At 39.4% G+C, this 15,336-nt stretch overlaps 1 long non-coding RNA gene across 2 annotated transcripts in view; it reads right to left on the minus strand.

Annotated features, from left to right (window-relative positions):
• The window catches only part of LOC131279718 (uncharacterized), a 109,073-nt gene that overhangs the window by 44,429 nt on the left and 49,308 nt on the right, over positions 1-15,336 (minus strand). For both annotated transcript variants that reach the window (XR_009187153.2, XR_009187152.2), the window contains exon 2: positions 13,230-13,269. This is a non-coding gene — a long non-coding RNA (uncharacterized lncRNA). The remainder of the gene's footprint in view (positions 1-13,229; positions 13,270-15,336) is intronic.

A 15,336-nucleotide genomic window follows, 5' to 3' on the forward strand; every position in this document is an offset into this window, starting at 1 on the left:
TTATTCATGTTGACACATGTATTAGCACTCCAGTCCTTTTAATGGCTGAATAGTATTCCATCGTATGTTTTTACCACATTTTACTTATTCATTGCTTGGTGAACACTGGGTTTCTTCCATCTTTTGGCAATTGTGAATAATGTTACTATGAACATCGATGTGGAAATATTTGTTTGGTCCCTGCTTTCAATTTTTTTGTGGTATATACCTAATAATGGGCTTGCTGGATCATATGGTAATTCTATACTTACGTTTCTGAGGAACTGTGACACTGTCTTCCATTGAAGCTGTACTATTATATATATATTTTTTTTCTTTTTTTCACTGGATATCTATAAAAAATTTTTTAATCATATGATATGTTACACAATATATTTGGTTCATAGTAATGTTATCATAGAGTATTTGTCCTTTCATGTCTGGCTTGCTTTGCGCAACATAATGTCCTCCAGGTTCATCCATGTTGTCATATGCTTGACTTCATTTCTTTTTACAGCTGCATAATTTTCCATTGTGTGAATAGATCACAGTTTGTTTATCCATTCTTCTCTTGATAAATACCTGGGTTGTTTCCAACTTTTGACAATCATGAATAATGTTGCTATGAACATTGATGTGCAGATGTCTGTTCATGTCACTGTTTTCAGTTCTTCTGGATAAATACACCATAGTGGTATTGCAGGGTCACATGGAACTCTATATTCAACTTCTTTAGGAACTGCCAAACAGTCCTCCACAGTGGCTGTACCATTCTGCATTCCCACCAACAGTGAATAGGTGTTCCTGTCTCTCCACATCCTCTCCAACACTTGTAGTTCTCTGTCATTTTAATAGTGGCCATTCTGATAGGTGTGAAATTATATCTTTTTGTAGTTTTGATTTGCATTTCCCTAATCATTAGTAAGCATTTCTTCATGTGCTTTTTTGCCATTTGTATTTCTTCCTTGGACAAATGTCTATTCAAGTCTTTTGCTCATATTTTAATTGGGTCATTTGTCATTTTATGGTTAAGTTGTAACATCCCTATATATATCCTGGATATTAAACCCTTATTGGATATGTGATTCCCAAATATTTTCTCCCATTGAGTTGGCTGCCTTTTCACCCTTTTGACAAAGTCCTATGGGGTGCAAAAGTGTTTAATTTTGAGGAGGTCCCATTTATCTATTTTTTCTTTTGTTGCATGTGCTTTGGGTATAAGGTCCAAGAAACCACCACCTACTACAAGGTCTTGAAGATGTTTCCCTATATTTGCTTCTAGTTGTTTTATGGTCCTGACTTTTATATTTAGGCCTTTGATCCATTTTTTAGTTGATTCTTGTATAAGGAGTGAGATATGAATCCTCTTTCATTTTTTGGTTATAGATAACCAGTTGTCCCAGCACCATTTGTTGAAGAGACTGTTTTTGGTAGGCTTGTCAAAAACAATTGACTGTAAAGGTGAGGGTTTACTTCTGCACCATTTTATATTGACACAAGCAATGAAGGAATCTTCTTCCACTCCAAAACTTATTTTCTGTTTTTCAAAAAATAGTCATTCTAATGGATGTGAAATGGTTTTGATTTCATTTTCCTAATGGCTAATGATGTTGGGTATCTTATGTGCTTTCTGCCTATTTGTATATCTTCTTTAGAGAGATGGCTAGTCAAGTCTTTTACCCATTTTTTAATCATGCTATTTGTCTTTCCATGGTACAGTTGAATGATGTCTTTATATAATCTAGATATTAAACATCTTTGGGATATGTGGTTTCCAAATATTTTCTTCTATTGTGTAGGTTGTCATTTTACTTTGACATAAAAGTAAGCATCCTTTGAAATGCAAAAGTTTGGTTTTTATTTTAATTTTGATTTCTTTCTTTTGTTGCTTGTGCTTTGAGTGTTAAGTCTAGGAAACCATTGCCTAACACAGGATCCTGAAGATGTGTCCCTACATTTTCTTCTATGGGTCTTATAATTCTACCTCTTATATTTAGGTGTTGGATCCATTTTGAGTTGATTTTTTTATATGGTATGAGGTAGGGGGTCCTCTTTTTTTATAGAAATGGAGATGGTTTTCTCAGCATCATTTCAGCATTTGTTGAACAGTCTGTTCTTTCCCTATTGAGTGGTCTTTGCTTCCAGTCAAAAATCAGTTGGCCATAAATGTGAGGGTTGATTTCTGAGCTCTCAATTCAATTCCACTGGTCTATATGTCTTTCCTTGCACCAGTATCATGCTGTTTTGATTACTGTGACTTTGTAATAGTTTTTTGTTTGTTTGCTTGCTTTTGTTTCATGTAGTTTAGGAAGTACCAGGTATTGAACCCAGGACCTCGTACATGGGAAGCAGGCACTCAACTACTGAGCTACTCCCCTATAATAGGTTTTTTGTTTGTTTTATTTTTAAAGAATCTTCAACAAATGGTGCCTGGAGAACTGGATATCCACATCCAAAAGAATAAGAAAGGAATACCATCTCATACCTTATACAAAAATTAACTCAAGATTGAACAAAGATATAAATATAAGAGCCAAGACCATAAAGACCTTGGAAGATAATGTAGGGAAGCATCTACAGGATCTTGTATTAGGGAATGGTTTCATTAACTTTATACCCAAATGCGGCCTCATCAAAATTTTAAAAAATGTTTGCTCCTCAAAATTAAAAAATGGTTGCAGGGAAGCAGATGTGGCTCAAGTGATAGAGCTCCCACCTACCATATGGGAGGACCTGGGTTCAATCCCTGGGGCCTCCTGGTGAAAAAAAAAAGAGAAAGCATGTCTGTGCAGCAAGCCAGTGCCTACATGAGTGCCCACGTGGTTAGCCAGTGCCCTGCGCAAGTGAGTCACGCAGCAAGATGATGATGCAAGTGAGTCACACAACAAGATGATGATGCATCAGAAGAGAGACAAGAGGAGAGTGAAGGTGAAGTACAGCAGAAACCAGGAACTGAGGTGGTGCAATTGACAGGAAACCTCTCTCCCTATCAGAGATCTCCAGGATTAAATCCCAGTGAATTCTAGTGGAGGGTAAATGAGAAGAGAAGACAACACAGACAGCAAAAACAGTAGGCTGGGAGGAGGGGAAGTGAGGGAAATAAATAAAGAAATCTTTAAAAACAAACAAAAACTACAGTTATACCTCAAAGGAGTTTGTTAAGAAAGTGAAAAGACAGCCTATTCAACGCGAGAGAATATTTGGTAGCCATAGCTGACAGGGGTCTAATATTCAGCATATATATATAAATCCTACACCTCAAAAATAAAAAGACAGACTATTTTAAAAACTGGCAAATTATTTGAATAGACACTTCTGTAAAGAAAAATTACAAATGGCTAAAAAGCACATGAAAAGATGCTCAACATCACTAGCTATTAGGGAAATGCAAATGAAAACTACAGTTAGACCGGTGGCTACTAAACAGAGGACTACCAGTGTTGGAGAGGATGTGGAGGAATGGGAACCCTAATCGACTGCTGGTGGAAATGTAGAATGGTGCAGTCATTGTGAAGGACAGAGTGACAGTTCCTCAGGAAGCTAACTATTGAACTGCCACATGATCCAGCAATCCCACTGCTGGGTATATTCTCAGAAGAATTGAAAGCAGGGACACAAACAGATATCTGCACACCAATGTTCATAATGGCATTATGAACTATTGCCAAAAGTTGGAAACAACCCAAATTTCCATCAACAGATGAATGGATAAACAAATTGTGGTATATACGTACAATGGAATATTACTCAGCTGTAGGAAGGAATACAATATATTTTTTTAATTTCTCTCCCCTTCTCCCCCTCCCCCACCCCTGTTGTCTGTTCTCTGTGTCCATTTGCTGCATGCTCTCCTTTTTGCCCACTTCTGTTGTTATCGGTGGCACAGGAATCTGTGTGTCTTCGTTGTTGCATCATCTTGCTGCATCAGCACTCCATGTGTGCAGTGCCAATCCTAGGCAGGCTGAACTTCTTTCACACTGGGCGGCTCTCCTTAGGGGATGCAATCCTTGCCCGTGAGGCTCCCCTACGCGGGGGACACCCCTGCATGGCATGGCACTCCTTGCATGCATCAGCACTGTGCGTAGGCCAGCTCCACATGAGTCAAGCAGGCCCTGGGTTTGAACCATGGACCTCCCATGTGGTAGACTGATGCCCTATCCACTGGGCCAAGTCCGCTTCCCTAGGAAGGAATGCAATATTAAAACACAGGATAACATGGATCAATCTTGAAGACTTTATGTTAAGCGATGCAAACCAGGCACTGAAGGACAAATATTACATGAGCTCACTGATAGGAATTAGACAAATTATGCAGACTCACAGAGCTAGAGTCTGGAAGAAGGTTTACAGGAGACAGAAAAGGAGAAGAAGGTTGTGAACAAATGCCCATATGGGCAAAATCTATGATAAGATGGAAGGGTGTACTGATGCAGTGGATGGGCATTACAGTGGTACAGTAGTACTTTTGGGTTGGGTGGTGCCAGTTTGTGAGGGGGGTAGGGTGGAGAGGGTGGGTTGGGCTGTTCATGGAACTGGGGGGAAGGATGGGGAGGGAGCAGGTAAATTCTGGGGATTTGTGAGTATGTGGTTGAAGCTACAATATTGGGAATGTTCTTTCAGCAAATATGTCAGGAGAGGGTTACTGGTTTAGGGTATTGGATGTGGGGGACATGTGGGAGAAGGTACACCTGAGGCAAACCTCTAGGGATGGTATGAGTATTCCTCTTGTCATAGTGGGTTGTATCAGTGGGTGGAGACCTACATAATGAGCAGGAAGGTGTTGGGCTCCCATCCTGGGAAGTCCTGCTATGTTCTCAAATAGAGGGGCAGGAGTCTCTCGAGAGCATAGGCAGTGCCTAATAGGGGAGGACAGCCTGTATATTAAGCCCTCAATGTTGTTGCAAGTAACTATGAATCTTGTTATTCTAGGAGTGAAGCTCGGTGGTTGCCGTGGGTCCTGAGGGAAGAGGGAGGGAGGAATAGAATAGATGGAATATGGGACATTTTGGGGGTGATAGAATTGTACTACATGATCTTGTAATGATGGATACAGGCCAAGTTAAATTTCATTCAAAATAAGTTTATGGTCCAAAAAGTAAATGATAATGTAAATTATTGACCATGGTCAGTAGCAATGTTTCAATATCTGTACATCATTTGTAACGAATGTACCATCCACATGTAAAATATTATTAAAGGGGAAAGGAGAAGAGGGGAAGGATGTTGGATATATGGGAATCCCTTATATTCTGTACATCACTTTTCTGCAACATAAAGCTTCTTTGAAGACAAAGTGAAAAAAATAAGACACTGGGGGAACAAGTAGAAGAAAATGTCACTGTACATAAAAGTCAACAGATCTTATAGTGATGAAAGACATAATGTCAAAACATTTTAAAATATTTTTTTCATTATTTTATATTTTTCTAAAAAATTTTAAATTTTTATATTTTATTTCTTATTTTTTAAACTACCATTATTATTTTATTATGAATTTTATTTGAGTATTTTGTTGGCTTCATTTTTGAAGAGGTTTTGGATCACAAGAGGGTTACAACTGTGACGGGAAGATCATTGGTGCAGGGTGTCAGTGATGGGAGACATATGGGAAGATGTTCCCCAGGGGCATATTTACACCACATATGAATGTGTTCAAGTGTACATGGGGCATTGTCACAGAGGTGGAGATTCATGCAATAACCCTAAGAATATCGAATTCCCATCCTGAGGAGCTCTGCCACAGTCTCTAATGGGATAGCAAGAATCCCCTGAGTACAGGGGTCCTTGATATTGATGACTGTACTTATGAACCTCTACTTTTGAAATTGAAATTTAGCCTAGTATTACAGAGTGTCTAAGAGTTACCTCTTGAGTCTCCTTGTGTTCAAATATGGCCTTTCTCTAAACTGAACTCAGCATATAAATGCTTTACCTTCCCCCCAATGTAAGACATGACTCCCAGGGATGAGCCTCCTGGCACCAAGGGATTACCACCAAGCACTCTAGCAATGCAACTGGGAAAAGACCTTGAACAAAAGGGGGAAGTTAAAGACAAATGAGTTTATATGGTTAAGGGATTTCGACGTGAGTCAGGGGAAACTGACGTGGCTCAACTGACAGAGCATCAGCCTACCATATGGAGGGTCCAGGGTTCAATACCCAGGGCCACCTGACCCATGTGGTAAGCTGGCCCATGTGCAGTGCTGCTGCATGTAAGGAGGGCCGTGCCACATAGGGGCGCCCCCATGTAGGGGAACCCCGTGCACAAGGAGTGTGTCCTGCAAGGAGAGCCACTCTGTGTGAAAAAGCACAGCCTGCCTAGGAGTGGCACCACACACATGGAGAGCTGACAAGGCAAGATGATGCAACAAAAAAGAGATGCAGTTTCCCAGTCCCACCTGACAATGCAAGCGGAGGCAGAAGAACATACAACTAAAGGACACAGAGAGCAGATAATGGGGAGGGGAAGGGGAGAGAAATAAATTAAATAAATATTTTTTTAAAAAAGACAAATTGAGTCAGAAGGTCATTTCAGAGCTTACATTTATGCACATCTCAGCAGGATCTCATTGACTGCTGAAGTAAATATTGCCTCAAATAGCAGGCTTTCTGAGAGCTCTGGAGACATCCAGATACTATAGGCAGGGTAGAGAGCTCAGGAGTTTGGCACTCTGCCAGTGGGCCCTACTTTGGAATTTATGCTCCCCAGTGTGACAGAGTTAAGCTCAGTTGTAGTTTCCCGACACATGGCTCTTCTACCCCTTCTATTTGGACTTATAGTTACTACTAGAGTTGGTAGGTGTACATGCAAGAGGCTTGAATCTTTGAGCTCTCCATGTGCCAGCTGGGCCCTGCGCCTCAGTGGAATTGCAACACCTACTCCCCAGTTCACTGGCCTCACCCAGGACAACTAAAAGGAGATGATGATGGACAACGACCATCCCAAGGAACAGAGAGAGTCTGCAACTACAAGGAAGATAGTCCTATCCTTCTGCCCCATGGAATCTAAGCCCCCTCTCAATTAGAGATGAAGTGAGCATCAAAATCACAGAATCCTCAGGATTGGGGAATGAGCAAAGGACTAGAGTAGATTTACTAGTATTCTACTACAGACTTATTGTGATTCCAGCAATGGAAGAACTTATACAACTGATATGAAGGCAGTGGCAACTGGAGGTTTTAAGGGAAGGAAGGGGGAAAAATAGGTATCATATGGGGGCACTTTTAGGACTTGTGAATTGTCCTGAATGACACTGCAACAACAGATACAGGTCATTATCTATCTTGCCATAACTTACAAAATTGTATGAGAAATAGTGTAAACAATGTAAGTTTTAATCCATGCTTAATGGCCATGCTCCAAACTGTATTCATCAATTGTAACAAATGCACCACGCTAAGGAAGGATGTTGTTAATGTGGGAGAGGTAGGCAGCAGGATATATGGGAATTCCCTATATTTTTTATGTAACATTCATGTAATCTAAGTATCTTTTTTAAAAAATTAAAAAGCATAGTTAAGAAAGAAACTTTAGATTCCATAAATGATACATCAAAAACACAGGTAAAGGGGATGTTGATGTAAGAGGGGGGTGGGGGGTAAGGGTGGGAAGTGGGGTATATGGCAACCTCTTATGTTTTTTAACATACATTTTGGGTCATCTATTTATCTATAAAAACATAATAATAATAATAAAAATATAGCCAAAAAAAGAATGCAGGGGGATTCTCATATAACCCATCCCCTCCCCCTCCACCACTTTTCTCTATTAAAAACAGGTTCATTAGTGTGGTTCATTTGTTACAATTGATGAACACATATGAAATGTTACTACTAAACTTGGTCAGTAGTTCATTTTATAGTTTATCCTTTGCACCACCCATTTTTACAGGCTTTGACAAATGTACAATGGGCTGTTAATAGGTTTTAAAATTGGGAAGTATGAGTCCTCCAACTTCATTCATCTTTTTCTAGATGGCTTTAGCCCCTTACTCTTCCAAACAATTTTTTTTAAATTTCAAATTATGGTTTTATTGATGCACTTTAGGACAAATGCCATTTGTATGCTTCCTTTTTCTGGAAGAAATGCTGCCATTTATAAATAATCACAGGAAAAAAATTTCATTAGACAAACAAATACAAACTCATGTATTGAGTTTACAAACAATATTTTCTCCTAAAATTGTATTTAAGACATCTTTTTAGCATTGTGTGTGTTACTTATGGTGTGGTGTAGTTTAGCAAATTTAACTGTTTTTCTTTCTCAGTGACAATAACACATGTGGCCAGGAACAGGCAACAAAATCTCTTTCCTAATCCTTCTTCAAACCTTCATTTAAAAATACAAATTCTTCATGTTCCACTACATAAGAACATATTTTAACCAATTTCACAGCCATTAAAGCTTCAGTTTCAGTCATTAATATGAAATATTTCTAATATGGAATGTTCATTTAGAAAGAATTCCATACTGGGATTCCAGTGTTCTATATCAGAAATGCAGAAGGACTTCTCCACTGCTATGTCAGACATTTTATCTCTGTTCATTCATGTTTTTCTTTAATAGTCTCCTAATTTTACTTTTGGATCATCATTTTGGTATATAAGTTTTTTTAAGAAGGTAAAAAGGCAGCCTACTCACTGGGAGAAAATTTTTGGAAACCACATAACAGATATGGGTTTGATACTCATGTTATACAAAGAGATCATACAACTCAGCAATAAAAAGACAAGCAACCCAATTTAAAAATGGCCAAAAGCCTTGAACAGAGATTTTTTTCAAAGAAGAAATACAAATGGCCAAAAAACCCATGTAAAGATGTTCAGTATCACTAGCTATTAGGGAAATGCAGATGAAAACTACAGTGAAATATCATTACACACCTTCCAGAATGGCCATTATTAAAAAAGTGGAAAACTTACAAGTGCTGGGAGAGTATGTACAGAAACGGGAACTCTGCTTCAGTGCTGGTGGGTATGTAAAATGATGCAGCCTCTGTGGAAGACAATTTGGCGATTCTTCAAGAAACTATAAAAATGCCATATGATCCAACAATCCCACTGCTAGGAATATATTCAGAAGAAATGAATCCAAAGATACCAACAGACATTCACACATCGATGTTCATAGCAGCATTATATACAATTGTTATAAGATCAAAATTTATATGCCTTACTAATATGTATTAATAATCCTGGGTTCAGTTCCCAGTGCCTCCTATTAAGTATCAATAAAAATGATTTGTTTAAAAAAAAAAAGATGGAAACCACCCAAGTGTCCATCAACCAATGAATGGATAAACAAAACGTGGTATGTATACATTACATGACAGAATAATATTCAGCTATAAGAAGAAATGAAGTCAGAATGCATATGACAACATAGATGAACCTTGAGGACATCATGTAGAGTGAAATAAGTCAGACACAGGATGACAAAATTATATGGCTTCACTAATATGAAATATATATGCTGGGTAAACACATGCAGTTAAACTCAAGAGTACAAATTATTAAGAAATAGAATGAGGGTTTAGAAGGGAGTATATAGAATTTTTAATACAGTAGATTGTAAATGTGTGAAATTGGATAGAGTCAATGGTAACCCATTGTAGCATATGTAACTAACACTGCTTATGTATAAAGGTGATAGTGGCTGAAAGGGATAGTCTGGGGATGTAAACATCAATTGATAGAATGCAAAAGGATAATCTAGGGACCATATAATATAGAGAACTTGGTGTGGATGAGGATTGTGGTTAATCATACAAATACAAGAATGCTTTTCTATGAACTAGAACAAATGTACAGCAATATTATAAGGGACTAAGAATATGATGATACATGGGAAATATACAACTAATGTAACCTATGTTCTTTACTTAGCAATAATATTGTAATATTTTTACAGTCATGGCAAAGATACTATATCAGTGTGAAGGGTCAAAAACAGGGTGGTATAAAGGGGTATGGGAATTTTCCTCTTCAAGCTATGAAAACATTCTAAAATTGAATGATGATAGCACAACTCTGTGGTGAAACTGAGAGCCACTGAGTGTACACTTTGGATGGACTGTACAAAGGATGGGATGGTATAACACATTGAACTCTGTGATGGATTATGGACTGTGGTTAACAGTGCAAATGAGAAAGTTTTCTCATGACCTATAACAAATATACAATACTAATACATGGTGTTAATAATAGGGGTGTTTGTGGGAAAAATACACCAAATGTAAACCATGGACTATGTTAACAGTAATATTCTGAGAATGTTCTTTCATCATTTGTAACAAAGTTCCCACAATAATGCAGGATGTTGGCAGTGGGGTGATGTATGGAAATCCTATATGTTATTCATGACTGTTTTGTAAACATACAACCTCTCTAAAAAAGTAGGGTGTAAGTTATGGGAACATTGCATATTTTATCCTTCAAAAAATGCTATATGCCACAGAAACAACTAAATTTCCTTGTCAGATATACTGTTGTACTCTGAGTCTTTTCTGGAAATACATGTGAAGAACTTTACATGAGGAACAAGGCTAGCATATAATTTAAGTTCTACCTGTTAATTAAGATAACCCTGGTAAGAAGGTAAAGATGAGATACAGTCAGGTGTCCTGACAGACAGGGTCTCTTGAACATCTTGAAAGTTATATAGCTAGATACTTCTATGAGCTATAAAGGTATCTTTGTTGCCATAGGTTAAGTTTTCTTGATAGAGGCACACACAGTAGTTAATAAAATATTAAATCTTTCTCCTGGAGAAGTCCTGCTACTTTCTCAAGTATGATGGCAAAAGGCTCTGGATTAGAGGGGTTCAACTATGGCAGGGTGGATCACTGGTGTGGGGTGTTATTGATGGGGGACACATGATTGGGAGGGAGTTATTCAGGGCATGTATATAGGGTATAGAAAAATGTTTGGATATTTGTTGGGTATTTTCATAGTACTTACAGTTACAAACAACAACTGAGGGAATGCGGAGTTCCTAGCCATTCCCCAATGGGGCAGCAACAGTCCTCCAAGTGCAAGGGCAAAGATCAGTGAAAGATGGTCCAATGATGATGAGCCCTTGACACTGATGACTATGATTATGAGCCCGAGTGCCTGAAATTTTTACCAGGCCTAGAGCTGCAGGGTACCTAAGAGTTACCTCCTGAGAGCCTCCATGTTGCTCAAATGTGACCTCTCTCTAAGCCAAACTCAGCATGTAAATACATTACCTTCCCCCAGCATGGGACATGGCTCCCGGGGATGAGCCTCCATCGTGCCAAGGGATTACTACCAATCACCAGCTGGTGATGCAACTAGAAAAAGACCTTGAATAAAAGGGGGAAATGGTAAAGAGAAATGAGTTTATATAGCTAAGAGTCTTCAAAAGAGAGTCAGGATGTCATCAGAGGGGTTGCGCTTACAGACTCCTCAACAGGGTCCCAGAGACAGTCAAAGCAGATGTAACCCTAGGTACTGGTGCTCCTGTGGGCTATGGAGATGCACAGGTTCTATGGTCATGTCAGATGGCTCTGGAGTTCAGTGCCTTGTCAGTGGGCCCTACTTCGTAATTTGTGTTCCTGAGTGTGATGGAGTTGGACTCTGATGTGATCTTTCTACACATGCCTCTTCTGTCACTTTAACTGAACCTGTGGTTGGTGCTGGGGTTGATGTGCATTCAGGAGACTTGATGTATACTCTGGACTGGCCATGTGCCACCTGGGCCCTGAGCCTCAGCAGAGTTGCTACTCCTACTCTCTGGTTCATTGGACTTACCCAGGTCAGCTAACAGGGAGGTGAAGATGGTCAACCACCACACCAGGGAACCAAGAGTGCCTACAAGTCCAAGCAGGAAAATCAACCAAGCCCCCTTTCGATATAGAGGTGGAGTGGACATCACCATCCCAGGGTCTACATGATGGAGGAATAAAATATGAATTAGAGTGAACTAACTGGTATTCTACTATAGAACTATTGTGACTAGTAATGGAAGAAGCTGTAGCATTGATGTGGAGAAAGTGGCCATGGTAGTTGCTGAGGGCAGAGGGAAGAAGAGATGTGATGTGATGTGAGGGCATTTTCAAGACTTGGAATTGTCCTAAATGATATTGCAGGGACAGATGCTGGACATTACATATCCTGCCATAACCCACTGAAAGTACTGGGGGAAAGTGTAAACTACAATGCAAACTATAAACCATGCAGTGCAGCAGTGCTCCAAAATGTATTCACCAAATGCAATGAATGTGCCACAATGATGAAAAAAGTTGTTGATGTGAGAGGAGTGGGGATGGGGTGGATTGTGGGGTAGATGGGAACCTCATATTTTTTAATGTAACATTTTTTGTGATCTATGTACCTTCAAAAAAAAAAACAATAAAAATTTTTTTAAAAAGACTCTGGATTATATAACCTTTGTATAAAAAAAATTTTTAATTAAAATTTAAAAAACAGGCCAATAATTCAAGCCCTTAATCTTAATGGTTTCACTTATGAAACTTATTCCCATAATAATGAAAGACTAAGTATAATTAATTCCTAAGAGTTGCTTCCTGAAAACCTCCTTTTTACTCAAATGTGGCCTCTTTCTAAGTCAAACTCTGCAAAAAAACTTACTACCTTCCCCCAAACATGAGACATGACTCCCAGGGATGAGCTTCTCTGGTGCTGAGGGACTATTATTATTTGTTAATTATCGATGCATTTGGAGAAAGACCTTGACCAAAAGGGGTGAATATAAAATAAAATGTACAGTTTTTATGGCTAAGATATTTCAAATCGAGTCAGGAGGTTATCCCAGGGTTAACACATATGCAGACCTCATCCAGACTTCACAAATTAACACAGCAAACACAGCCTCAAACAAAAGCACTCCCAAGGGCCCTAGGGAAGTTGAATACCATAGGCAAACCACTATATATTCATTTATCAATTCCCTGAGCATGATTCTTCTACTCTTTTTATCTGAACCTACAATTTCCAATTTACCTGTTAAGTATATTTCTGAGACTTAAAGTCTTTGGATTGGGAAGTGGATGTGGCTCAACCAGTGGGCACCTGCCCACCACACGGGAGGTCTGGGGTTCAGGTCTTGGTGCCTCCTAAAAGAAGACAAGAGATGCCACCTCTTGACACTGCCTCCTGGTACCACCTCCCAATGCAACAGAGCTAGATTCCATCTCCGCTGCAATGAGCAGCCAGCAGGTGCCACAGCCCATGGGAAGCAGATGTGGCCCAGACCATTGGGCACTCACCTCTCATGTGGGAGGTTCTGGGTTCAGTTCCTGGTGACTCCTGGAAGAGATGAGCAAACAGACTATGAGTACACTGACTAGTGAACCATCTAGGGGAAGGGGGAATAAGTAAATTAAATTTTTTTAAAAAAAAGATTGTTTTGAGAGCTTTAAAAAAAAAGTCTTTGGATTGTCCATATGCCAATTGAGCCTTGAAACCCAGTAGAAATATGGTCAATTCCTACTTTCCAATTCTGCAAACCTGCCCTAGACAATTAACAAAACAATAAGGATGGACCAGCTGTATCCCAAAAACAAGGAATATATTTTCAACTGCTAGCAAAACAACCCCATTCCTCTGCCCCATAATACCTAAGTCCCTTCTCAGCCTGAAGCAGAGCAGACATCATCCTAAACCCCTCAAGACTGAGGAATGAACAAAAATAAGGGAAGAGTATAATCACTGACCAAAGCAGTCTTATTGTTGTTGTAGTTATCTTGCATTTATGCACTAACCTATAAACAATAAATTTTTAAATTAAAAAATACATATATAAAACTTTTATTGTTGAGCAGTCTATATCTCCCTTCAATTCTGTCAGTTTTGTATCACGTATTTTGGTCTCTGTTGTTTGGTCTCTGTTGTGCTTGTAATTGTTTTATCTTCCTGAAGGGTTAGCCCATTTATCATTTTTAAATTTCTCCCTTTATTCCTAGAAACACTTTTTTTTTGTTTTAAAATCTATTTTGTCTCATGAAATTTAGCTACTTCAGCTTTGTTAGAGTTGCTGTTTATGTGATATACCTTTTTCCATTATTTTACTTTCAATTTATTTGTATGTTTGGATCTAAATTGTTTCCCATAGATAGCATACAGTTGGGTCTTCTTGTTGTCTTTTTTTTCTAGTCTAGCAATATCTTCCTCTGGGCTGGATTGGTCAATTTATTTACATTTAATGTTTTTTTTTTTATGAAATTAGATTTATGATTGCTACTTTATTTTTATTTTTTTTCATTTTTATAACAGGTATTTATTTGGGGGTAGGAGCTTACAGTTACCAGGCCATAAAGCATAAGTTACTTCCCCCACCAAAGTCTATTTTCACATGTTGGAGCAAGATAGCTGCCGAAGTCTGTGAGGGTTCAGGATTCCTGGGTTCCTCTCGGGCTCAGCTCTTCTGTTAGCTCCACAAGGTCAGCTCTAGAAGATGAGGCTCTCTAGGCTTGCCTCTCTCCCTGGGGCTCCAGCTTCAGCATCAAACTCCAACATCAAAACTACAACATTGAAAGTCCTCAACTCTGTCCTTTGCCATGTCTTTTATCTACTGGCACCCTCAAGAGCTGCAGGTCTGTGAAGACAGGATTCTGTTTCTGATCTGAGGAGATGGACATCATGTGATGGGCAGGCAGGGACCAGATGTCTCCAGGCCTGGCTGCTGGGCACTGTCTTAGCAGAGCTCCCCCAGGAAATGGGTGAGAGCCTGGACAAGACAGTGTCTACACCAGGTCATCATGCAGGGAGCAGGCACAGTACATTGCCCAAAGGGCCAGTGCAGGCAGAGGTGAGGGCGGCTGCACAGCAGTCTCCACACTCAGGGTCAAAGCCAGTAAAGGCTTTAAATGTTTGAGGAAATATCTGCATAAGAAAATCAGAGCATTCTTGCTGGCTTTGTCTGGAGAGTCATTCTGTTTCCATATCCGGGCTCCCAGCTGGGCGCAGGCAGGCGTCTAAGGAGGGGCCTCTCACTCCGCCTGAGGGTTCTGGGCTGTACCTCGCTGCCGGTGGGCCAGACATGCCCCGCCCCGCGTGCGGGGAGCCCCGGGAGCCCCGCGCGGGGCCTTGGCCCTGCTGGAGCACCAGGTCAGTGTCCCTATGATTGCTACTTTAATTTTATTTCTATATATATCATGTAGTTTTCTTCTATTCCTCCCTTACTACATCCTTTTGTATGAAATGAATATTTTCCAGTGTATCATTTTAATTCCTTTAATAATTGTTTTTATTATTTTCTTAATGGTGCTCTAGGGCTTACCATATGCACCTTAACTTAATCAGAATCTACTTCAAACTTATATCAGGTTAATTTTAGTGAGATATAGAAATATTACTCTTATAATTGTTTTCCCT

This window comes from Dasypus novemcinctus, chromosome 9 (assembly GCF_030445035.2).
Source record: "Dasypus novemcinctus isolate mDasNov1 chromosome 9, mDasNov1.1.hap2, whole genome shotgun sequence".
NCBI lineage: Eukaryota > Metazoa > Chordata > Mammalia > Cingulata > Dasypodidae > Dasypus > Dasypus novemcinctus.